Raw genomic sequence first — 26,231 nt, 5'->3', positions numbered from 1 at the left:
AAGAAATTTGCACAGATGCAGATATCTACAAAAGTGATGGTGTTGACAGGATCAGAGCTTTTTGAATAATTCAGAAATAGATAACAAGGCTGGAGTGAATAGCTTGAGCATACTCTGTGTCTACAGACAGGTTGTTATTGATTTAAAGAACTTCTTCACAGTAAGGGTGATGGAGTACTGGAACAGGCTGCCCAGGGAGGTTGTTGAGTGTCCTTTTCTGGAGATGTTCAAGGCCCATCTGGAAGCCTACGTGGGCAACCTCATCTAGGGAACCTGCTTTGGCAGGGGGGGTAGGTCTCTTGAGGTCCCTTCCAACCCCAAGAATTCTGTGATTCTATGATTTTGTTTTAATGCAGAACATAGAAATGTCTGAGGACATTCTCCACATCCCTGTCATTGTACACTGCAATGTTATCCCTGCTCAAAATCCAGTAGAAATTTCCTTCTACTTTTCCTTAAAACTGTACATTTTAGAGTCATGTTAATATAAATTTTTCTCTGCCTTTTAGATTTTAAAGTTTCCAGGAAAACAAACAAACAAACAAACAAAAAAAAAAACTAAAACATGAACACTAAACCTTCAAAGCCACAGAAAATATAAGAATATTTCCCAGTTTCCATAAACTACCTCAGTATATGTGCATGTTTTTTACTGTTTCTTCTTTAGCATTGCAATATTTCAGCTAAACTGATAACCTTAACACAGCTGGGGTCAGCAATATTAGAACTGTCCTCACCTGTTGTGAAAGTTCACCGATTTCCCCGGGCTGTCACTTGGAGTAGAAGTCATCTCATTTAATAAAATTTATACAGAAGTAAGATGTTTAAATTAAGAGAGTCATCTAAGTCCTCATCCCAGTTATTTTGGGCTTGCAGCTCAGCTAGGATGAATTGCATACTGAAAATGTGTGTTGCTGTCCTTTGACTACAGACAGTGTTTAAACAAGCTGCTTACACTAGATATTCACATTTGCATGGATGGATGATTTCCATGCTCAGAGTATGACTGCACTGGAGAGTAATGTAAAAGTAATAAGCTAGCTTTGAACAAATGGCATTTATCAGTAGCTTTTTAGCTGATTGCATTTACCAGAGAGGCAGTATAAGTTAGCCTGTGCTTTGCTATGCACGTCTTTGATCCTGATATCCCATCCAACCCAGCTCCTTCTGCAGGGCACTTATAAGAGTAAGAAGACCTGGAAATGCTTTGTGATCACTTCACCCTTGTCCCTGCTATTTCTTTAGGGAGTAGGCATAACAACTCTACCTCCCAGAGCCATGGAGAAGAGAGCTAGGGGTACCTGCCCCAGTGAATCTGCACCAATCTGCGTACAGGCTGGACAGAACTTGTGACCCACGAGCTGGCTATTCATCCCTGTTCCCTAGAGATCATGAATGTCTGTAACATTGCTGCCACCAATTCCAGGTAGCATTACAGTAACAATATATAGTCAGGTCGTACATCTCCCTGTATACTGTAATTTAACATGGTTCATGGAAATGAGACACTGCTTGACTAGTTAAATATTTAGGTTTTGTTGCCACCTCTGGTGCTGGATTCATGATATCAGGGAGGTCATTTCTCTCTATGCCTTAGTTTTGCTTTGTTTTAACCATTCACTTTTGTAGGAAAAAGATTTTAGGTCTCCATTACAAAATGTGACATAAAACTGATCCAGATAAACTGAAAATTTGTAAGAAGCAGCTGAATAATCAGAGTTTTTTAAGTGTGTCTTCCTACAGTATTACTGTGGACTTTTCTGACAACTAAAACATGACCTGTTGTCAAATGCCAGAAGCCTCTTTTTTGTTTGTCCATTCTCAGAAGTGACTCATCCTCTTAGCTTAGCCAAGGAGTGAGTGCTAAAAGGCAACTCCTCCATTATTCAGATGAAGTTAATTGAGGACTTTCTGCTTTGCTAACAAAGGAGGTGATAAATGTCTCTCCTTTTTCTTTTACAATCTTCACCTCCTACAGTTGCTTCAGTATGTTTGAGTAGATATAATAAGCAGATTGCAGAAATTAATTAATTATGTGTTTTAACTTTTCACTTTTACCCTTCATTGAACCTTTTTGTTCTTTGGCCTTGCCTTTTGTGAAATTGAAGTCGTCTCCCAGGGTGTATAGCTTTTAATTTGACTGTATACTGTATTTAGCTGCTACAGTGCGTCAAGCATGTGGAATATTTTAACAAGGAGTTTTTAATGAATCCCTGGGAAGAAAATACCCTCAAAAACAATACTTCAGTACATAAGTACTTATATATTCTGCAGCAATAAAAACACAACAAATGGCAAAGATTTTCTCACCTATGTTTTAAATAAACTATAACCATAAACAAGGTCATAGCCATTCTCTGAGAAGTACATTCATTTGATTAAAGGTTTCTTTCTCCAAGGCTGTGAGTAAATTATTTCAGCCTGTTTGATGATTTGCTAGAAAGATGTGCTAAGTTGCTGGTAATTTGAGCACCAGCCAGCAGTTTACATACTCTTTGCATGTTTCCAATAAATGCCATCACCTTTTCTCTATTGCCCTTGGCTTCTCACACTTGTGTCAAAAGGAAATGAGAAATTTTAACACAGCCAACAAGTTCAGTACAAAGTGGAGAGGGGCAGAATTTCCCTCAGGTCTTCATCCCAGTAAAGGTTCAGGGCAATGCGCAGTTATAATCAGTCACTTGTCTTTCTGAATTATTCTATTCAAATACATGGGCAGCTCTGTAACACATCTTTTTATACCATCAAATGAATTTCATGTGGCAAAAAAGAAAAAATAATGGGCAAAAAGGAAAACCAGGACAGAAGGTTAAGACAGAGTTTCAGTATGTTGGTCTTATTGCCGAATATATGTAGTCAAATATTTAAGTTACTAGCACTACTTTTGTAAAGCCTTTGCTGGAACGTTGTAAGAATTAGATTACTTTATGTTTGTAAAGCAGTTTTCTTATAAAACACCAAAAACAAACAAACAAACAAACACCAAAACAAACAAACAAACACATTACAATTATATCTATTTATAATTATTTAAGACTGCAGGTGAATTCCCGCTCTAAACTGAGTATTCCCCATGTGGAGATACCTGCAATTGTTTATTGTCTTTATAATCCATAGAGAGAAAGAGACAATTATATAGTGTCATTCATCTGATCTGGTTTAGCTGACTCTTTCAGTCTGAGAGGAAGTTTTTGTTTCTCTCCAGGATTTGTAATAAGGGTATGCAGTGGTTAGCTTAGGTACAGATGTACAAACCTACAATTCATAGATACGTATCTGTCAAAGGTATTTGGTCAAAATAGTCCTGGCACTGGACAACTCATAGTCTGCATGCCATGCAGGGCTTAGATTTCTAAATGAGCACCCTCTACTGCTCGTTTGATGTTCCTTTGTGACTCCATCGATTCCCTAGGAACAATTCAAGGCTCCTCGTAAAGTAGTGTAAATATCTACCTGGAGTGTCCTTAGCTGTAAGTCAATTTTGGTTTTCAGTTCCATCAGTCATTGTAGGATGTTATCCAGAAGAACACCAATCACTCTTCAAAGATCGGTGTGTCTTATTATAGAAGTCTGTTATCACCATTCATTGAATTTTTATTTCTTGTGTATGTGCTTTGCCCTATCTTTCCATTAATTATAGTAACTGTTCATGAGACATAGTACAGCTTTGGTGTCTTGGATGTTAAAGAGTATAACACAGCAAGACCAACTTCCAAGTGAATCAAAACTAGTTACAATAGGTTCAGTTCTGGAGTATGATTTTTCTTGAAAACTTTAAAGATGTTTCTGACATTTTCAGAACATCACAATTTAACAAAGTTATCTTTACTGGTAGAACAAAATCAAAGTGCTCGGAGAACTGACACATGATTTAACATTAGGTGGCCTCGAGCAGGCAGGGCAGATAGGGGTGGAAGACTACTGCAGAATTTACTATAGGTAGTGAAGCCAACAGAAAAAAAAAAAAAAAAGGTATTTCTTCTGTAGGAAGTTCTATTACTTTGACAGTTTTTATCTTAAAACTTTTTATTTTCAGAGAATAAGGTAAAAATTGTTTGGTTATATCCCAGGGTTTAACAACGTCATAAAAAGGAGAAACAGCAGTTTATCAGGAAAAGTGTGCAGGAGAACAGAAGTCCGAGAACTGAAATTGAGAATAAAAAATCTAGAATTATAATTTTCACAAAATGTAGCAAAACTCAGGTAGGAGATTAAATATTGATTAAAATTAAATATTGGATTTAGATTTTAGATTTTCATTTGCACATTTTAGTAAAGCCTTATTTTTCCAACAGTGAAAATACTTCAGATTATATTATTTGATGAATCTACTGGGTTAGAGAAGCAATTTTAATGATTCTAACAATTTCTAGATGTCTCATATGAGTATTGATGTATATTTGGTAATGTAGGAAGTGATATAGTAAGGTACTGCAATCTACTGCTGACCAAACTTGTATATTAAATTTGTCAGAGAAGTACATGACATAGGTGAGCCTGAATATAAGACATAGTCTAACTACTTCATTACATTTTTGTGAATTATTTGAACACTATGCTATCATAATTGCTCCCAAGATATTTAAAAAAAGGTTGAAAGGTTAGTTGGCATAGCTCAGTTAAAAATTCTTTTGAGAAACAGGAGCTAATTATATTATTTTTTTTTTTTTAATAATGTCTGTTGTTGAAAAAATGGGTGGCAAGGCTGAATAGAGGCAGAGGGGAAAACAGCCCTGCTTTTGCATAAAAGTGAAATATTCCTTTTCCAAGGAGAAAGCCAGAAAACCTGTCATATGGACAGGGCCCCTGCATTTTTCCAATGGCGCTTCCTTCTATTCTATCATTTTAGGCAGAAATCAGGTTCCAGTGGGCTATGTGCAGAATCTTCATTTGTCAGAAGTCCTAGAGAAGAAAGCTGAGCTTATTTATTTGAGTTCTGTAAGTCTTTTTCATAATATTAAAGGTCAGCACACAAAAAAACCTTTCTTATGCAGAAAGCAAACCTCCTATCCCCTTTGTACTTCTGAGAAATGGCTTCTGTCACTGAATCTGCCACAAATGCTGCTGCAATGGCATTTGTTCGTCAGTTAAGTAGAGAATATAGCTTTGTAACCATGCATTTAAATGTCTACAATTTAAATGCTTTTCTCAAAATAAATCAAATATTTTTCATCTTTTCTATTATTTTATTTTCCCTTTCCTTCTTGAAAATGTTTTGAGTTTAGGAGGTTGTTTAACACTTAAGTACTGACATGGAAAGAACATTTTTTTCATTCTGAGTTTACAAAGACATCATCATGAGCAGGAATTTTCTGTCTTCAAAATGTTAATTAAGGAAAGCAATGGATTTTAATAAATAAATGCATCTACAAGTTCCTGGCCTCAGGGAAGTGTCACCACAATATTTATTGTTTGCATGAATGAGTTTCTCACATAAACACTTTTTCCTATTAAAAGATACAAAGCTTATATTTCAAATTATAATAATTATGAGGGGGATAAATGATGGGAGAGAAAAAAAATATGTTTTTCAGATGAGGTTTGAAAATAGATGGAGAGTCAATAAAATGGAAATAGACAAGAAGACAGACATCTGAGGAATATTTAGAATGGAAGGTATCTTTTGGTTAGAATTAGGAAAACCAAAAAGTCTGATTGGGAGGTTGCTTCCACAACCATTACTCCATGAATATCTTTTAATCTTTGCATTGTTACCAGTGCAATTGCAGCCAAAGGTGAGATCAGCTAGTTGCAGGAAGAACTTCCAAAAGGAATCTAGAAATGGTCCGTATTTTCTTATAATTCTGAAATAATTATTTCCCTGAAAGTTAACGTCATGTTTTCTAATGTGTTATCTTTTAATTTGACAACAGGCTCATGATCTTTTATCATGGGCTACTAGGCAACTAGTAGCCAATCAACTGCACAACTGTTTTCCTGCTTTTTGCTTTCCATTGTCACACCTGGAGAACAAACAAACAAACAAACATATAACCAAAGGAAAAAAAAAAAAAAAAAAAAAAAACCCAATCTCCTAACCTCCTAATCCTGAATCGAGGTTGGAGCAGAAGGTACTGAATGAAACCAGTTGTTTGGATCATGAAGTATGTAGGCATTGGACCTGCTTGTATTAACATGAGCTAACAGGCAAAGACACAAGCCTATGAAAATTGGGTTGGGTCCCTGACTGAAACTAAAATATATTTTCCTTCCAAAATCAAAAGCAAGTGAAGAAAAAACAGAAGGTAAAGTAGAACAAAGATACTCATAAGTGAAATAGAAGAAGAGGGATGAAAGGTAAATTGAGGAGAAGCTGGAACTAACAATGTTATTTAAAAGATTGGAATAATAATAATAATATAATATAATATTATTATATTATATAGGGGGCTAGGAAGGTAATAGCTGTAGCACCTACATTAGGATGATCTGAACATTTCTCAAAGCTCCAAGAACTATCAAATTCCACTAACTTCACAAGTTTTTTCTAGCTCATCTTTTTTTCTTTTTCTAGTTCATCTTGTTCCTGTGTCTCAGTGTTCTTGGACTTTTTCAGCAAGCTCTACTGACAGTATCTTTCCAACTAGCCAAACACTTCAAGGATCTCTGTATTGTTCCCAACAACTGTTACTGGTGTAGAATGACTATAACACAGAAATTTTTTTAAAAAGATAAAATGCCATCTTAAAATGAGCGGCTACTGCCTTTGCTCTTAAAACAGCAAGCATACTCATTTTTTTAGATATTTTCTGTATATCTTTCATTAGTGTTTGCATCACTTTATTATTTGTACTAACAAAAAAATATAAATCTTTCCTTATATAATTTTTATGTAGCTATATCTGTAAGTAGAGAAAGACAGCCTTTAAGAGATATAGGAAAATATTTTTTTATTATTATTTATTTATTTATTTATTTATTTTAATTATGAAAATTAGTACCAACTCCCATTCTGATCTTTAATTATCACTTCTTGGTAGGACTATACACTCTACTGTACTCAATTATAGTCATAAATATCTATTTACAGCCATTTGTACATTACTTGTAAGAACAGGAATAAATGTTATGGTCAGCACACAGTCTTGAAGGCACAAACTTTTCTTGGACTTTTCCAATGGCTCACAAACTAAGGAGGGAAAAGGAAGGAAAAGTATATTGGTGTGCCTCAGTGTGACAAAGGACAGATATTTTAAAATTTGTAGCAATGCTAATATTGCTCTGGTAATAATAATAAAGTGCCATGATTTGAACATACCAGAATAAGAATCTCCAAGTGATAACAGAGATTGTATGTGGTTGAAGTAGAACTCATGTGAAGGGCTGTGACTTTCCAACCTCACTTGCTGCAATAGCAGTGGTTTTTGGTAATACCTTGCTGAGAAACAAAGAGCAGTGTGAAAAAGTCTTTTTAAACCTGCTTTAAAATCTTTCTATATATGGAAAAAAAGTAGTGGCTTGATAACACGAAAGGGATTTTTTTCACTCAGTGGCACTAGATGAGATCTAACACATCAGCAATGACTACAGGTCACTAATGACAGATGGCTGCTCGGTGACCTATGAGAAATGTCTATTGGTCTCAGTCCAGAGTGTAGTGAACAGGTATCTGTATTACAGCTGGTGTTAACTGGCAACTTTGTTCACAGTCTCAGCAGAGAAAGCACAGGCCAAATGGCCTGCAGAGACTGAGCTGTCCTCTCACCCTGACACAACAAGGATGAAACATATTGGCAAGAAAATCTTCCCTTATGCTACCTAAATTTGAATGTCCTTTGTATTTCCAGTGTCTTTCCTGTGTAGAAAACACTTCAGAAAATATTGTGGATTTTATATATTTTTTTTTCAAATATTTAGGCAATGTGTACATACATATCTATTAAAGAAGCAGTCAGAAGAGAACCAGTTTCAATTGTTTGAATTTCAAAATTAGCTCTCAATTCCACTTTGTTATTTATGAAAAAAAAAAAAAAAAAAAAAAAAAAAAAAAAAAAAAATATCCTTCTCATTGTATTGACATGATAGGAAAAAAAAAATCATAATCTTATATTGAGAACTTAGAATGATATTTACCTATTTACCTTAATTCATCTGATTATGAAAGAAAGAAGATTAATGATGAAATTTTACATTAAATGTCAGACTTTTTTTGATGCTATCAAAATCAATAGTGAAACAACACAGATTATCCTCTCTGCTTCTGTAACAGAGAGATTAGTAGGAGATGTGTAGCAGCCAACATAGATTTGTCAAGAATGTATTGTGTCAAATCAATGTAAACTCTCTCTGTGACAAGGTAACAGACCTTGTGGGTAGGTAGAAGCAGCAGATGTAATGCATCTTGGCTTTAGAAAGGCTTTTGACATGGTCTCAGATGACATTCCCATAAGCAAACTAGAACTAGATAAAACGTACACCAGGTATAAGAAAAATACACCCAAGGGTTAGATTCTAATGGAGAGACACTGAATGAGGATCAGGACGATTCTATTATACGTCAGGTCCTTTCAATGTCTTTGTTAAATCTACCAATGACACAGACATGGGAAATATATTTTGGAGGACATGCTTAGATTTCAAATTATTTTTTACAAATCTAACAAACAGAAAAAAATGGAGAAACATTTTAAACATCTAGATGGTTGAGAAATTAATCTAGAAAACCTGTTAAACTATTTTACAACTCAATTCTTCAGTAAGTCTGGAGCTGAACCTGATTTACTTATAGACAGCATTTCTGCAGCGGAGTTCATATACCTTGAAGACCTCCTGTAACACAGAACATCACTGACAAAGTCAGTGATGGTCATATTCATGTATATGTCAGACTCCATCTAGGTATTTCAGGACTGGGGTCCTTCCTTTTATTATAGAAATAATACTTATTAATACTATTTATACTGTGGGGACTTAAAACAGGCACTACTCACACATACATTGTGAATGAAGAGAAGAATCAAGTTGAAAAGGGGCTACAGCACAGGGGCACAGGCAAAGATATACTCAAATAAATGAAATTTTAAAAAATATTTTTTTTTTGCAATATTGAAACAAGTGGAGATATTAACACAAAAGTGTTTCATTTGTCTGGAACTTTAAGAAGGGTGTATAAACGTATGCATATCTACTACAAAATTAGACAGCAACAACCTACAAGCACAGAACCCAGTTTGGGCTAATCTTGTTCCCACCTCTTGTTTTCCACATTCATGTATTCCACCTTACTTTAAAACAGGTTAAAGCTACATGATAAGTTCCTAAACAGGTTTCCCAAAGGGTCAACCGGTTTTGAGAAAGTGCTGAACTCCTGCAGCAAATGCATTGTATGAACACATTCATGGACTGAAACCTCTTCAAAGGCGAGATCACTCCATCTTATTATACCTTTGGATAGTGCTTAGGATGTGTAGAGAAAAGAAAGGCTGTGCTTCCAAAGAAGTACAAACAGCAAAAATCAAAGACTGAAGTACAGTGGTAGAAGAGTGGTTTAAAGCATTCAAAGTGTCAGTGAGATGTACCACTCTTAGATGTTACTGAAAGTCTAAGAAATACTGGTAGCATGGTTATAGCAGGTCAAATCAACTGTTTTTATATTATTTGCTTTCAGTTAAAAAAGCAAAAAATCATGAACGATATGAAGCTATTGTTGATTTTTCTGACTGCCAGCAAATTACCAAAAAAGCTTCATGTTTCAACTAACCAAGTTAAAATGGGCAAGCAAAACCAGAGAGGAAGGAGGCAAAAATGTTAAATTGCTCGACTAAAGGATCTCTTAGGTCATTTTTCAGACGTATGGCACTTAATTGAGATGATTCCATTATGAGTGTAATTACTATAGTTTACAAAACTAGGTACCGTAGACTATAACTATAGTCAGTGACATATTGGTATACACAGGTCTTTGTCAGGAGTCTTCTAGAGTTAGTAGTGCATCCTCTGACATACATTTCCTTTCTGAAATTTTCATTCCAAATTTTTAATGTAAAATCTGGTCTAAAACTTTTATTTATAGAATGTGGTCAGTTATTTTAAGTTATGAACAGATTTTAGACTTTCTTAAATTTCATTTCCCATGAGCTGTGAATTGATGACAGCCATCATCACAACTACATTCTGTCAATGACTAAGGCCTTAGTATTAGAGAAAACTGCACTTTGAAGTCACATTGACAATATCTAAACATTTCACATTGTAATCAGACTACTAATATACAGTCTTTTCTGGAATTCATCATGGGACATATTCCTTCCATATATCAGCTAATATTGTCATGATCGACCTTAACCTAATTTCTGTTTACCTGAGTTGCTTTAGATTCCCAATGCCTGAAATACTTTTTCCCTCAAAGGCTGAAAACTAAAGTTAGACTCTTTTTCTTCCCCTTTTCTTCGACTGAAAAGAAGAGGACAAAAGCTTCATAGTGACCTTGATTATAACTAAACATCCATTGAAATTTTGTAGTTAAATTAAAAATTATATTCCTTTAATGTTTTTCTGTCTTAGCTGTCCTCTCCCCTTAAACACAACTTTAAAGAAAAAACATTAAGTTTATATATATATATGTATATATATTTATATTTATATATTTAGAATATAAATGTAAAAAAAAAAAAAAAAAAAAAGTGCCATTTACTGTTTGAATCTCTATGGTTTATTCATATGCCTTTTAGCACAGTGGGGAAAGATTTGTTTTCCCATTAATTCTGCACACTGAATCCTGCAACTATTGGTAAATTCCAGAACAACTGCTGAGGGCTTTACAGTCCTGTGCAATTTGCTATATATTGCTAGAGCACTTAGCACTTTCTAAGGTCTAAAATATCTCCAAAGTTACAAATGTTTCTTATTTATGAGTTCCTGGTATGAACTGAAGACAGGTCTAAAACTTTTTTTTTTTTTTTTTTTTTTTTTTTTAGCCTCCTGGTATTTGTATTTATTTTTTTAAGTGTGAGTCCCTTTATACCTTGCCTGTTTGAAATACAATGTTTATTCTTTAAATGATCACTTTGACCACAATGATGGTCAATTGTGTGGAGGCAGAAATGCTCTGACATTCTCAGTTTTGGCTTTTTTTCCCACGTTTTTGGTGGGAAAGGGCAGAAAATCAATGTAAGACAGATATGGTGCAGAGCCCACTGTGCATTCTCACTATAAGCCTGTACCCACTGAGATTTAGGAAATATTACTGAAAGAACAGCCAGAAAGAAAATTGGTGGGAAAGTTGTTATTTTTCATCTGGTGTTAAACTCTTTCCTTGCTTAGAAGTAAATAACTCAGCATCAGAATAAAAATGCTTTTATTAAATAATAATAATAATAATAATAATAATTGTTTTTAATCCTTAACATGTAATGGACAGAAACAGCACATAAAAATGTTATTTTAATTAGTGCTGTTTAGACTGGATACTCTTAAATTAATAATGGAGGTCTATCACCACTGTTATTTTGGCTTTGGGAAAACTTTTTTTTCAGAGTGTTTACATTAGCTAAAAATCCCTTATAAATAATAATAAAAAAATCCCTATATATACCAAATGACACCTAAGGAAAACAGGTAAACAGGTACCCAGAACTCTGTTTTAATTTCCAAGGGAAAAAATGAATATTTTGTTAGAAATAAATGCAGATTCAATGTCCTGGTCAGGTATTAGCTGTTATTTCATGAATTGTTTTACAAATTAAGCATTACATTGCTGATAACTTGACCATTTCCACTAGTTTTGTGTTTGTCAGAAACTGCTTACTGCAGTAGCTTGACACTCATGTTTGTCCCTGAAAGAGCAAAGTGTAATATAAGATGAGAAATAATGCACTAAACTAAACTAAACTAAACTAAATAAAATAATGAAACAAAGAGTATAGAGCACAAAATATGTAGCATAGTAAACTGAAGGGATTGCTGAAATCGCTAAATTTTTGTATCAGCCTCAGTAAGATTCAGCTCCAGCCACAAAATCAAAGCTGAAGAAGGAACATGGTGAACAAAGTAGAACTTAATGAAATTAGCTGAGTTTGTAAAAAAGCAAAACTGCTGAATTGGTAAACAGCAACAAAGCATGCACAAAAATGGAAAGGAGAAAAGCACAAGGTGAAGAAGACTAGAAGCCTTCATCAGAAAGACCTCAAAATGCAACTACCAGACGGTACTGCACATGCGAAAGTAGGAGGGACAATATGATAATTAGTTCTGAGAAACCATTAACATAAATCCTGACCTTTCTTGGAAATTGCATGAATATGTATATCACTGTACCATAAATAAGTACTCACTGTCTTGCTTAGGTGTACGTGTTCGGTGGAATTATCCCCCATGTGCCCAGCATTGTTAATAAAGAATACTTGCTTTCTAATTCTCCAAAAAGAGTCTTGGAAAGTTACATCACTTTTTGTGTTAAAAATAAAATAAAATAAAATAAAATAAAATAAAATAAAAAGTAAACTTAAATAAAATATTGTTTGGGGCTGGGTCTGTACATGAGGCTGTCCTGTTGACAAAAGGACTGCTCTGAGAGCTCCCAAAATGCTACAGGTTGAGAGCATTTCTATCTCCCTTTGCTAGGTCTGCTGACCTAACTAACTCCTGAAACAGGATATGGTTTATTACTCTTCCCTCTTTCTTCTAGTTAGTGGAAATTCCCATAGCAGTTGTATGTTCTCAGGGAGATCAAAATTCTGCTGCTTCATCAGGATCTGGAACTGGGAATGATTTCTTGCACATTTTGCTTTTCTTGTTCTGGAATAGCCATTGCATGGCTTGAAAGAAGTGTAACAACCAGGAGAGCCTGGGAGAGTTTCCTGAAAAAATGGACAAGCTACAGGGAATACAGTATGGGCTATTTACCCAATTAATTATAGAAAATGGCCAGACAGACATTTAATGAACATGGGCTGTGACACACACTGACATATGTGTGTATGGCTGATCTGTTTTCTGGCAGCTCCACCTTTAAGATGACTTGCTGTTTACAGACCATATAAGTAGTTGTCATTTAGCTGTTATTTAGCTGTTTGTTATAGCAAGTAGCATACTGCTCTTCACTATCAGCATAGATTTTTTTTATTTTTATTTATTTATTTTTTTTTTCCCAGCTGGAGATATTCATATCCCTTATCTTTAGGACCTTCCTTAAGCCCAACATGCTCATTACCTTAATCATCTTAAACATTAGGGTTCAGTGTAATGTCCTTCTAACCTGAAGCTCTGTATTCATGCGGCTCTACTCTTGGTACATTCATTTTACCTAATTTTATATCCTCTTTCATTTATTCCTTATGCAGGGAGCCAGTCCTTCAGTATATTTGCTAACATGGGACCTATCCTGTTTTACAGTTCTCTCCTTTGAAAGCCTGGTCTCACGATCTTCTTTTCTCTTATTACGAACATTACCTCCACCCCCTTCTGCAACTGCCTGGTTGGATCCAGCTATCATGCACACAGATGTGAAGACAAACCTGTCCAAAGAGTTACAGTCTGAATAGAGGTAATTTAATGTTTTATAGGTTTGTTTTCATTTTTCAAGACTTCACAGTTTTGATCACATAGATTTCAAATGGATAGCTGTAAGACGCTGAATCTGCTGCAATCATAGCAAAACTTCCCAGATATTTTTAATCTGGTATTTATCTTCCTGTTTTTCCCATCCCCCATGAAAGAAACAAGCAAGCACAGTTTCAAAACAGCCATTCAAAGATGTTTGGATGTGAGTTTCTGCACTGACCTCTTTTATATACAAGAGAAGCAGGAGCCAGCCTCCTACATGGCTGCTCACAGAGAACAGGAGAAATCTGTACAGTCTCAGTTCTTTTCTGAGCTGGTGGTACAGAGGATGCTAGGGATCTGCTGCAAAGAGATAGAAATTCAGTACTGATATGAAAATACAAAATAAACCCCATTAAACAAAGATTTACAGTTAAGTACATTTTAAAACATGTGTATACTACACAAATTCATATAATATTTTTATTCAGTAAGATAAAATAAATCTGAGCTAATCAAAGACTCTCCAGAATCAATTGCCCTGCTACCACTAAAACAACTTTCAGTCCTCCTGAAAGCAGGTAAGAGAAGGTGCTCCAAGCAAAGCTTAGAAGTGTTTCCTTGGTAAGAACATCAAAGTCTGGCTGGTAGCTCAATGTACCTATATTTTAAGATCATTTTGCAGAAATGATGGATAGAGATATTAAAACAGATATATATAGTTTTAAGAAACTAGCATAATCATGAACATTTATTTGCCTTCTGGTTACTCAGTTGAACAGCCTCTCTATAAGTTCCAGTTTGGTTTTCCCTTTTAAAATCTCACATTGCTTGTAAACCTTATCTGTGTCATTTTTGTAATTTCTTGTTGTTAGACCAAAGCAGACACTCCAGTTTACAGTGGAAATGAGCAGGTCCTGTCATGCAGCACTCTCCTCTCTTCCCTCAAAGTATTGCTTCCAGTAGAACTGAGGCTGTCTGCTTGCTCTCCTGCTCATAAGACACCAAATTTGATAAGGCATGTGAAAAGTCTACAAAGTCACTTCTATTTTTTTGGAGATCTGTAGTTATTCATTAGCTCAGCTATAGGTACAGCGAAGCAGAATTAGAGCCCCATCCCCTGTGGAGGGTGAAAATTCATTAAGTCAAAATAAATTCTTAATTTTGGGGAAATAGCTGAGCTTTTGCTCTGTTGTAAAATAAAAGGTTACCTTTCCTGGTCACAACCTGGGTTTCACGTAGCAGAAACCTAATCTGCAGAACTACAGTCTCATTTTACATACTATTACATTTTTTACAAAAATAAAAAAAATGTAATTTTTACTATATGCACAAAGACCTAACCCATTAAATATCATGTGTCAGTGCTGAGAAAGAAAAAAAAAAAATATCACTGAACTGAAAATACTTCATAACCGATAGCTGCCTGGGGCTGTTTTTTTGTTTGTTTTTAATAATAAATAAGTAAATAAAACAGAGCCAACCTAAAGAAAACATAACATCTCTGAATTATAAATATAATTTCTAATTAGAGACCATGGAAAATAAATAAGGTCTGGACAATCCTTAGATGGTCAAGAAGTGTCCTTTTCAATGTGTTAAATTCAGGTAATATGTTTTTCTTAAAACAACAACAACAAACCAACCAACCAAACAAAAACAACTTCAAAAAAACAACCACACAAAAACACTCTTATACTGCCTTGTCACTTTAGATTATTAGCAACACACTAAGTGGCTGGATGGGTGCTGGAAAGACTTAAACAAAGCTTATGAATAGGGCAATCATGAGAAATTGCTCTGACAGCAGAGCGAAATTGAAAGAAGTGTTTATTACATTTCTCTGTCACCATGCTAACCAGTTTATTTTTATTATGCCCCAAAGGTCTTCCTTTTGCTACCAAATTGTGATTTAAGCAGAGCAGGGAAAACATGTAGATGGCTGAGGACTATCCTTAGAAGTAACCCATAAAGCCATTGCTGGTAGATGCAATTCATGTTCTTTCATTCTCTCTTTGGCTAGGTCTACACTGAACCTGTATAAATAATATACTATAAACCTGTATAAATAATATACTCTCTGGAACATAAGACAGTGTCTGTGGAGTCCTGTCCCCTGACTGTTGGTGCCACAATGCTGTGATTTGCTCTCCAAGTCAATGGTCTGAAGAATAGAAGAAATCAGTTGTCTTCCTTGGGGAGTTACAGGAGAATACTACTGGAAAAACAGCTGTTAGAATAAAGTAGCTCTCATTGCAATTGTGAAGTGACAAAGATCCTAGGACAGCAAGAATTGAATACTGGAAACTGATCAGAATCTTCATGTTAGGAAGATAGGAGCAGGGAGTAGGAAGGGTGGCTGAAATGAAACTAATATCACAGCCTGCATTACCTGATGGGTCACCAGGAGGCTATGATTCCTTCTTCCCTCAGTATGCTGAGAAGGGAGCATCTTCTTCACCCACCCACATGGAGTGAAAGGAAGTCAGTCAAAAAAACCTGCACTCTAAGCCACACAGCATGCACATGAGGGAACACTGAATCCGTTTCAAGGGCAAGGAACCTCAACAGACCAAGAACAATTGAGCAGAGCAGCCTGGCCCCACTTAATATCAAGGCATGTCCATACATTTCAGCAGTGGTGATGTATCACTTTTGTTCTCTCCCATACTTCTGTAATCTAACATGACAGTACAAACGCCTTTTAAGTGGACTAAGGCATAAGCATTCATGAAAAAAAAAAAAAAATAGAAAAAAGAAAAAGAAAAAAAAAAGTTAGGTACTATGCCTGGGTTATCCTTCTTTGTAATTGCAGGAGCCAAGAACAGCAAAATAGATTTTTCTTGATTGGGGATGAAATTAAACTGCATTCAACCGTTAATAATTGTGGAAGGATTATACAAGGATAAACAAATATTTCTGCCTGCATGAGCTACCTTTCAATAAAAAATAACAGTTGAAAATGAATTCTGCTCAATAGACATAGACCTCAGATGGCTGGAGAGTTTTAGATGACCCTTGTGTGTATTAAATAGGATATTGCAACTTTCTCTCCTGAAAGCTGATATTCTACTGAGTGCTTGTGATTTCTGAACATCACAGCATTCATGAAAAAGAAACCGTTCTTTCAGGGTTTGTCTACTTCAGTTTTTCCTCCGGCAACAGAGCAGCTGTTCTGTGGGTGAGGCGTTCTGGTGAATGCTTGTGAGCATGAGATTTAGTGAAGCACAAGAGAAAGCTGAAGTAGAACTTTTTTTTCTTCCCGCGCCCCCCCCCCCCCCCCCCCCCTCCCCCCCCCCCGGCGCGGGGGGGGGGTATGACAACACCACTGAGGGAGATACAGGACTGGAAGGAAATGACTATACCATTTCATATAATGGTATATATATATCCAGTATATATGCCAACTCACTGTTTCATCAAGTTAGTGAGGCTTTTTACTCCCCCTGTCCTAACTTCAAACTCTTTACTTATTACAAAATCTTCTTTCCAGTTTACAACCTCCATTCCCTTTTGACCACTTAATATCCACTAGTCCATATTCTAACACTGTCCTTTCTGTCCTTTCATTTAATCAGCTTTTGCACTCCTGGTTCTTTATGCCTTTCTTCCATTAATATATAGAAATTAGTTTTTTCATTTCTTTTTTTTTTCTTTTGTTTTTCTTTTTCCTTTTTTTTTTTTTTTTAAAATAAAAAAAAAAAAAACAAAAAACAACTTGTAATACTTCATGGAATTAAATTCTATATCTCTGATTATCCTAATCTCTCCTTTTCTATTTTGATCTTTTTTGGATGTGTGACCATAAGCCTATGCAATGAACCGGGTATTTGTAGGTTCACATTGCCACTGCATTGTCTCAGATTAAACTATTTTATCTTCTAGGCATAGAGAATATCCACTGTATCTCTTCTTCTGTATCACTTCTGTAACTACTAGCACTCTTCTGATCAGTTACTTCTTTTTCTGTTGCAGATACCAGTTTATCTGACATGATTTTCTAAGTTCATGAGAGTGTACCATTTAGTGGAATTAAATATTTTCTCACAACAGGCCATATTGTTTTCAATGTTATCTTAGTATTCCCAGATGCTATTATGACTGTTATTTCTGCTTTAATGAGCCTTTGAAGTTGTACAGAAATAATTTCACTTAACTTTTCATATCTAAAAGGCAACTAATAAGTTCAGTCAGTGGAATATCACAGGTACCCCAAGAGTGTAAATTCAGTGTATTTTCACAGAAGGATCTGAGACAGCTGAAAGAAACAGACCTTTATATTTATTGTAGAGAGAGCATGGAAGATGATTAGTTTAGACATAATACCCAATTTTTAGGTGTCTGGACTTGAGATGAGACAACCTCTTGTTTCAGTAAGGAAAAATGGGGGTAAAAAAATGAAGGGACTTATCTTAGTTTGAAAGCATTCATTGTAAGAATAATAATTTACGTCAGAAGGGACCTCTAGAGTAACCCCCATGCCCCAGACTCAGTCTAATGGAGCATATTATTCTTGCATGTATTTTCTCCTGCAGAGTTCTATGAGCTCAGTTATTGCTGATGAGAATTCTACCCAGCAAAACATTCAACCTTCAATATTCACTAAATTCACTAAAGTTGATTTCAGATAGCATCATGGAAAATAAGTAATTCCTGCTGTATTGGTTTGTTATATAAATCAAACTGCTAAGGAACAGATACAGTACTGCACGTAAACATCTCATCAAAAAGAGGAAACTGACAAATATCTGCTATGAACTATTTGTAAGGCATCTGCAAACCAAAAATTATCAACTGAAGACATTTGTGAATAATTTCATATAATGAATAAATATTCACAGAGCACCAATGGGAACAGAAAAATTCATCAAATGAAATTATTTGTTGCAAATCACTCAGAATTCCCGTGTTTATCTAAAACTTCAAAAGCAGTTGCTCTACTGTACATTATTCAAGAAGTTTTGAATGGCTGTTGAGTACATTCTAGTTGAGGTTTCTTTAAATTTGGAGTGTCTCTTGGAAAAATCTATGCAAAATGATGCTATATTAAATTAAATTTCTGTTCTAAATTTATATCTCCTTTAGTTTACATTATTGTCCAGAGTTATCACAGCAAGTTTGAAGACTTTTGTGTAGCTCATTTACACAAATTGAGGATTTTTTATTATTATTTTCCAAGAACACAGGCACCACATAAATCTTTGACATATGGCCTCTGCAGCAGTGCCAAGATTTTGCTAGTTCTCCACAGTAGATATAAGTTTTTCCCTACCAGGAATTTGAAGCATGTTCATTAGTGTTACCCTATCAATGCTACACTAGGGCTAAAAATCTTCCTGGTAAATGGTAAAGACCATAATTATATATTTTAATTGAAGACAAGGCTAAAAAACCCTGCCTTGAATCAGAAGGATGTCAAAGGATGCAAATTTGGTTCATCACATTCTAAAACTACCTGAAAGGAGGTTTTAGGGAGAAGGGTGTAAGTCTCTTTTCTCAGGTGACAAGTGATAAGTTGCAAGGAAAAGTTCTCAAGTTGTGCCAGAGGAGGTATAGATTGGATATTGAGAAGAATTTCTTCACAGAAAGGGTGGTTAAGGTGGAACAGGCTCCCCAGGGAGGTGGTGGAGTCTCTATCCTTAGAGATATTTAAGACAAGTATGGACGTGGTTTATCGTACATCCAGTAATGGATGTGGTTTAGTGATGGGACTCATTTGGTCAGTTTGATGGTTGGACTTTTTGATCTTGAAGTTTGTTTCCAACACGGCTGATTCTATGATTCTAACCATGTTATAACATTTAAAGCATAACCACATGGACTCTTGGTAGCAATGAATACTAAGATTTGATTTTTAAACAAAGAAGATCCTTTACATGAAGGTTATGAAACTTCAGTTATATCATGGCTAGGCCACAGATGATAAGGAATAAGGATGGTTAAGGGTACTGAGTCATCGCTTCAAATGAGCAGTCAATACTCTTAGTTCTGACAGTTGTATGCCTAGACTTGGATCTTGGAAAATCATTAGATTGTTTCTGAGAGACATGAAAGCTAGATACATATTTTCTGTCCTTATCTGAAAAACAGACTTTGGAATAAGCAATAAAGCTTTGAAGAAAATAAAGCTAGGACAGAGGTAAAGCTAGGACAGAGGTAACTGAAGTTTGAAATACGGAACATCATCTGAATGAAAGCCAGATCTGAACTGATGGGTATTTAACTCCCTCCAAAGCAGTCTATATGCATTGAAGTATTTCATGTAAAGGTTATACTAAAGTATAATGATTAAATTAGTGTTTTTGAATCATGGCATCCTTATAGCTCAGCTTCCTTCCCATCCCATACCATTCCTCACTGCCGCATGGCACAACCTAACACTGTGTGACCTACTCCCTTTTGCTTTTAGCCTTGCTGGAACTCAGTCATACTCCTCACAGATTGGCTGTGAGTTGCCTTATCTTTTTTCCAATAAATAGCTCTTGGCTCACAACTATCTTATAGCTAGATGGGATATTTAATACTGAAATCATGTTTCATAATGAAATTTTATATCAGCCTTAGTTTCCCCACAGTCTCAACTGTAATAGTGTTTCCACATCACTTATGTGATTGGTTTCTTCCCTCCCACACCCCCTAAACAATGTGTAATTCTTGTAATATTATTTTTTCTATTACTTTGATTCCCCCAAGGTTCCAAAACTATTTCCACATTTACTGTTTCAGTATCTTCAACTTCTTGCTTTGTAGCCTTGCAAGCATATTAAAAATTCTTATTCCTGTTTTATCTTGGTTTGACAAAAGTGAAGGTCCACACACATAGGGTCAATAAAACAGTCTATTATTATTATTATTATTATTATTACTACTACTTCAGTTTTTTTTTTTTTTTTTAAAAAAAAAAAAAAACTTTCATCTTCTTTTCACAGTACCCACTGTATTAAGCATGTAGAGAAAAGTCCAGAAGCAATGCCAAAGTCGTTTTCCATCTTTGCTTTACCTAACTCTCATCTCCCTCCACCAGCTCAAACTATTGCTGCTGAAGCTTGGGCAGTGCCTCCTACCCTTCTACCCTTCTCCAGTTTCCTCACTCATCTGTAGCACAGAGTTCAAGGGAAAAAAATGGTCAGCAGACTTGATTAGGTGGTGAGCCACTCCAGGTTTTCCCCACAGTTTTAGCACAGTTCACCACCACAGTATTGGCACAATTCATAGTTCACAGCTCACCACTTGTAGGACATGCCTGAACATCTCTTCTGAGGCATCTCCCAACAAGACAGTGCCTGTCTAAAATAGTACAATAAACCAAATGAGTTTGGAGATACTTTTATTAATGTTTCCCACTTACTAACAGCATTAGTATATATTATAGCAATTTCACGAGAAATGTACATCTTTACCCATAAGTGGAATATTTCCTGCAGGTAAAATGGTAAGGTCTGCCAGTGATTGCAGGTGCTATTATGTTTATTATTATAATTATTATTATTATATATTTTAATTCAACTTTATTTTGTCTCACTCCTCAGTGGGTGATATGGAAAGCCTTGTGGGATCTCAGCAGCCATATTACTCATCTGTGGTTTCAGTATTTAACATGTATTTCCATAATCAGATTTGATACCATTTATTGTGGTAGTCCTCAATTCCCCGCCATTCACTTAAATCCCTCTCTCCTTCTCCCTTTTTTTTTGCATCAGAACTGTCTTATTTCTCTTTTTTACTTACAGTTTCAGGATGCCAGGAACATCTTGACACACACTATTATAATAGAGTAGTGTGTGAAAAGTTTTATTATTTTGGCATTTTTTGTCATAACAAAGATTTTATTTATTTTTTCCTAACAACTTATTTTCTTGGGAGACTGGTGTTTTTAACATCTTTATTATTTTCACTTTACAGAGTGCAGCTTAATGCCCTCCTTCTCTAAAACAGTAGCCACATAACTCACTTTCACTTTACTGATGCTGCCAATGATAGTGTTATGCTGCAAGCAAAAATTTTCCCATATTCTCTCTTTGGATTGTAGTCTGCTTATACCTCAGTGACAATTTTGAATTATCTATGTAATTCTTCTGCATGTAGACTCTTTCACAGCCTTAAGTTCTACTGTTTTTATTATTCTGCATTAATGCCTAGAAAGGAGGTTGCATTATACCTGCTAAACTCATATCTGTAAAGGCATCTGTGAGATGCTTACAGTGCTTTCTCTGCTGCTTGTATGGTGCTTGATTTGCTTTTGAGCTCATAAAGTGTGTCTTCTTCCATTGCATTGATCAACCCTCCTGGCTTTATGAAGTGCAATCCATAATCTTAGGACTGAGACCCACAAGACACAGAGCATATTTCTTGGAGAGCTAATGGGATCACCAAAACTAATCCACAGGGGGCTCACAACAAGACCTTTCTGACCAGGCTGATCTGAATATGCAACAAAATTTGAAGTCCATGCAATTATATCAGCCTCAGTAGTTTCTGAGGTTTTACTTCATCTGAGTATCTGCGCTATCAGGCAGTGCTTCTCCTCATACCAGCTGTGTCCCGCAAAGATAATTGCACAGCTGGAACATAGCAGATGTACTTGAACTGCCCTCATAATGATGTGGTTCAAAGAAAACAAGTTACCCATCCCTCCTTCAGCATATTATCCCACCTGTAAGAACACAGGGCAGTGTAACAGCATTTATTCTCTCACCTGTAGGCCCTGGGTTTACCTCACTGAATGAACCCTGTTCTCCTCCTTATGTCAGCTCTTTGGGCTGCTTCAGATCTTGCACAACTCAGCTACATTAACTCTTTCCATTTGGCCTTGTTCTATGCAATGCTTATACTTGTAAAGCCTGACAGTGGCGTATCTGATTATCTTTCATGAAGGTCATATTTTGCTTTTACTTCGGCTACCATATGTTTTCTTAAACAAGACTGTTCACAGGATAAGAGATCCAAATAGATTTGGCCTGTCATATTTCCATCAGGTTTTTACTAGTCTTGTGCTGTAAAATTGATCTATGCATGTTCAGAGTCTTTGATATCTGCAGCTCAGCTGGGTCTGTTTGCCCACGTGAGATGCCAGATGCCTGGAAATCCCAGAAAACCAGCCAAAATACATTTCTAAGGAGAACAAGAAGACATGTACAGATCTTGCTGGACATATGGTAGCCCTACATGGGGTTGGATACACAGCTTTGCTATTAATAAGGCATTATTAACAAGACTGATGTCTTCTCATACATTCTGGCCAACCCAAACACCTACAGACAGAAACAGTTTCTACATACTCTCTCTGATTCTTAAAGGGACTGTGTACTTGATGCAGGAAAATGGTGGATTCCTTGCATCTTTCACATTTTAACCATCATATATTTTACCTTCTCCTTCTACTGAGCTGTTTTCATTTGCCACTGGTTTTCTTGACATCAAATACCTATTGTATATTTTATTGTATATTGCCTATATTTTTGCTTATATGCTTTTCTAAAACAAGCAACCAGGTTCAGTAAACAGGGAAACTTAAGTACAGGGATTTACTTAAAGAAAATACTTCACTGATGTCCACCTTTAAAACTCATGCCTGTCACAGAATTTGAGCTGCTTGTATGAAATGTAATAGAAGCCCCCAAGCAACAGTGAAGAAGTGAAAGAGGGGGTTTCTCCAGCAGTCTTTGGGAGGGTGAGGACAGATCTCTATCAGAACGGGCTCTCCTGGGTTCAGCTCTCCTTGCTTGCAGTTGCTCAGGCCAACAGGAAAAAATAAAGTATTATCTCTCGTTTCAAATTCACATGCTGTAATGTACTCAGTGCATCTATGTCAGAGTTTCCATGGTTACTTTGAGTAACACAGTTTATTTTCTAATGCAAACACATATTTTGGTATAGAGTATACAGGAGGAACTGCAATATTCTTTGAGGTACACAAGTGTAGCTGAGAAATCTCATCTCTGATGCATTCATGACCATGCCAAGGTCCTACCCCTTAGTAGATGTTAGCTGGCTTTAGAATTGCTAGATAAGGTCACAACCTCTTTCTTTCCCCCAAGTATCAGTCACGTTACAACCTTGTAAGGTTCTCCTGAACTTTAGCACAGGGATACACTCAGTATCTCCTTCTTATTACAAAGGGGAGAGAAAAAAAGCTGTGAAAACATAGGGCAGGTTTAGGAAGAAGAAAGGGAAGGTCATGGTGTTCTCAAAGCAGCAACACACTCTGGTTCACAGAGTTCTGCAAAACTAGTTGTCACTGTTCTGTACCATTCTGAGGAATACTTTTTACTTCCACAGAAAAATGATGTAAAAAATAATAATGGAGGGTGTAAAGTGAAGCTTTTAGTAGTTTGAATTTGGGAACACTAGTTTCTTATACATTCCTAATTGCAGCTCTCTTGCATGGTTTTAGGAACCTTTTTATTTTTTATATTGTCACCTTCTGTTTCTCAAATTATATTGTATATAATACCAGAGTTAAGCTACTTTTATATCACCTCAAAGACAAATATCTACTTTATACATATCACAAAAAATAAAAATAAAATAATCAGGATTACAAAAGCTAAAGAAAAAATATTTCTTGTGTTTAACAATCAGGTTTTATTTTTGCATTTAAGTGCTTTAAAGAATGAAGAATGTGTACTTTTTTTTTTTTTTTTTTTTTTTTTTTTTTTCTGATTAAAAACATAGAGCACAATTCAGCCAAGCAGCCAAGCCCCATGAACATTTAATTGTGGATGTTATTTATACCTTTACCAATGATGATGCCACCAATGGAGCAGAAGGCAGAAAAGGTGAGCAACTTGCAGGCATTTTGTGACTGGTCACAGGGCAAAGAAATGATCCTGAAGAAGCAGAGTCAGAAAAAAACAATCAGAGACAGGAGGAAAAAAAAAAAAAAAAAAAAAAAAAAAAAAAAAAGAATCATAGAATCATAGAATATTCCAAGTTGGAAGGGACCCATAAGGATCATCAAGTCCAACTCCTTGCACCGTGCAGGTCTACCCAAAAGTTTAGACCATGTGACCAGGTGCACAGTCCAAACGTTTCTTAAATTCATACAGGCTTAGTGCAGTGACTACTTCAATGGGGAGCCTGTTTCAGTGCGCAACCACCCTCTCAGTAAAAACCTCTTCTCACCCTTTTTCCCATAATTAGATTTTTTTATATGCTGTTTTGCCACCTTTTATCTTCCTTCATTGGACTAGATGAACTATTACAACCAAGACTACGGGTGTACCTATGGAATAATGAAAAATGTCATTTGAAACTCAGGACATGTATCATTTCATGAAATGTCCCTGACAAACACTTAAGAGGGTATCCTTATTTTTATCTGAAAGACTCTGTCAATATCTGGTGAGATAAGTTATACCCTATGATATATTTCCATTAATTACTTAGATAAGTGGCCTAGGATGGCTTCCTCAGCAAGAGATGTCTATACAGTAATCATCAGACTGTTAGGCTGGCTTTCTCCTCACCTAGGTAACCTGGAAGATAAGTCAGCTGGTCCCAGCCAAATCAGCATACTCTTTGTATATCTTGCATTTAATACTTTTAAATATTTACAGTATTTAAACTGTAACTGTAGCTAAATATTTACAGTATTTAAACTGTAACTGTAACTACAAAATTCCTTGCAGTTAGCAAATAGAATTTTACTTTGAAGATATTGAAACAAAAATCTTTTCATACTTTTTTTGCCCTCTATTTTTTACTAAACAATTTGGCAGGAAGGATGATAATTTACAAAATGTTTCCAAGAAATCACTGTAAGAACCAAAACTAAAGAAGGATTGAATGGGAAGACATTCCTTAAAGAGGGCTTGGAAATACCCAGAACTACATCACTCCACTACTACTTGCTTCATCCTAGCAGGAAGCATATGGGAATTTTTCTGCCCATGAGAACCTATAGCTTCAGAACGTATAGGACACGTGTTAAAAATGTTCCCCCATCCATTAAATATATATATATATATATATATATATATATATATACTGGTAGATATAAATTTTAAGAGGAGGAACAGCAGCACAAGTTTAGAAAACAGCTGTCACTGCATTCACGAGTTTGGAGACTTATAGGTACTACTTTGCATTCTGCCTGGTCCAGGTGACTCCCTTTTGGGTTACTCTCTCTGAAGACATCTCTGGGGACTTAAAGCTTTTAAATATTCTTCATTAAAAGTGAATTTTCAAAGCACCCCTGGAGAAGCCCTCATTTCCTTTTGTAATTTAGGGAACATTTTTGTTCCATCCTGTGAAAATCCAAGTGAAGCACCTTAAGACATAACTCCCCTTTGATTGGATGAAAGATTGTGTTTTGTCACCAACGATGACTTTTCATCTGTGACATTTTATTTTTTCTTTTCCTCTCTCTTTTTTTTTTTTTTTTTCTCAGAAACTCAATCAAACTTTAACTATAAACTCACTCTCCAATAGGTTGCCAATCACATTGCATATAGCAGAAAGGCCTCTTAGGAAATATTAATAAAGAGAAGTGGACATTGGAATGTTGAATGGATAAACTTAGACATTCCTTTAGCCTCAGGAAAAAAATGATAGTTTTTAATTGTGTAAGCTTCACATTTATTGACAAAATACAGTATTCTTATGCCAGTTTCTTCCCTTCTCTTGATTAAAAAGAAAAAATACATAGTGTATCTTAATATATATTTGTCTGTCTTGTAAGATTCTCTCACAATTTGTTTTAAGCAGATGTTTATTAGTGTTGCATAAATGATAGTAAACGTAACTAGACT

The 26,231-nt window shown here is 35.6% G+C and overlaps 1 long non-coding RNA gene across 2 annotated transcripts in view; it reads right to left on the bottom strand.

Annotated features, from left to right (window-relative positions):
- Positions 1–26,231, bottom strand: part of LOC118166485 — an 88,526-nt gene that overhangs the window by 40,690 nt on the left and 21,605 nt on the right. For both annotated transcript variants that reach the window (XR_004750523.1, XR_004750524.1), the window contains exon 2: positions 19,489–19,494. This is a non-coding gene — a long non-coding RNA (uncharacterized LOC118166485). The remainder of the gene's footprint in view (positions 1–19,488; positions 19,495–26,231) is intronic.

Source organism: Oxyura jamaicensis, chromosome 4 (assembly GCF_011077185.1).
Source record: "Oxyura jamaicensis isolate SHBP4307 breed ruddy duck chromosome 4, BPBGC_Ojam_1.0, whole genome shotgun sequence".
Taxonomy (NCBI): Eukaryota; Metazoa; Chordata; class Aves; order Anseriformes; family Anatidae; genus Oxyura; species Oxyura jamaicensis.
This window is presented reverse-complemented; position numbering and strand designations above follow the sequence as displayed.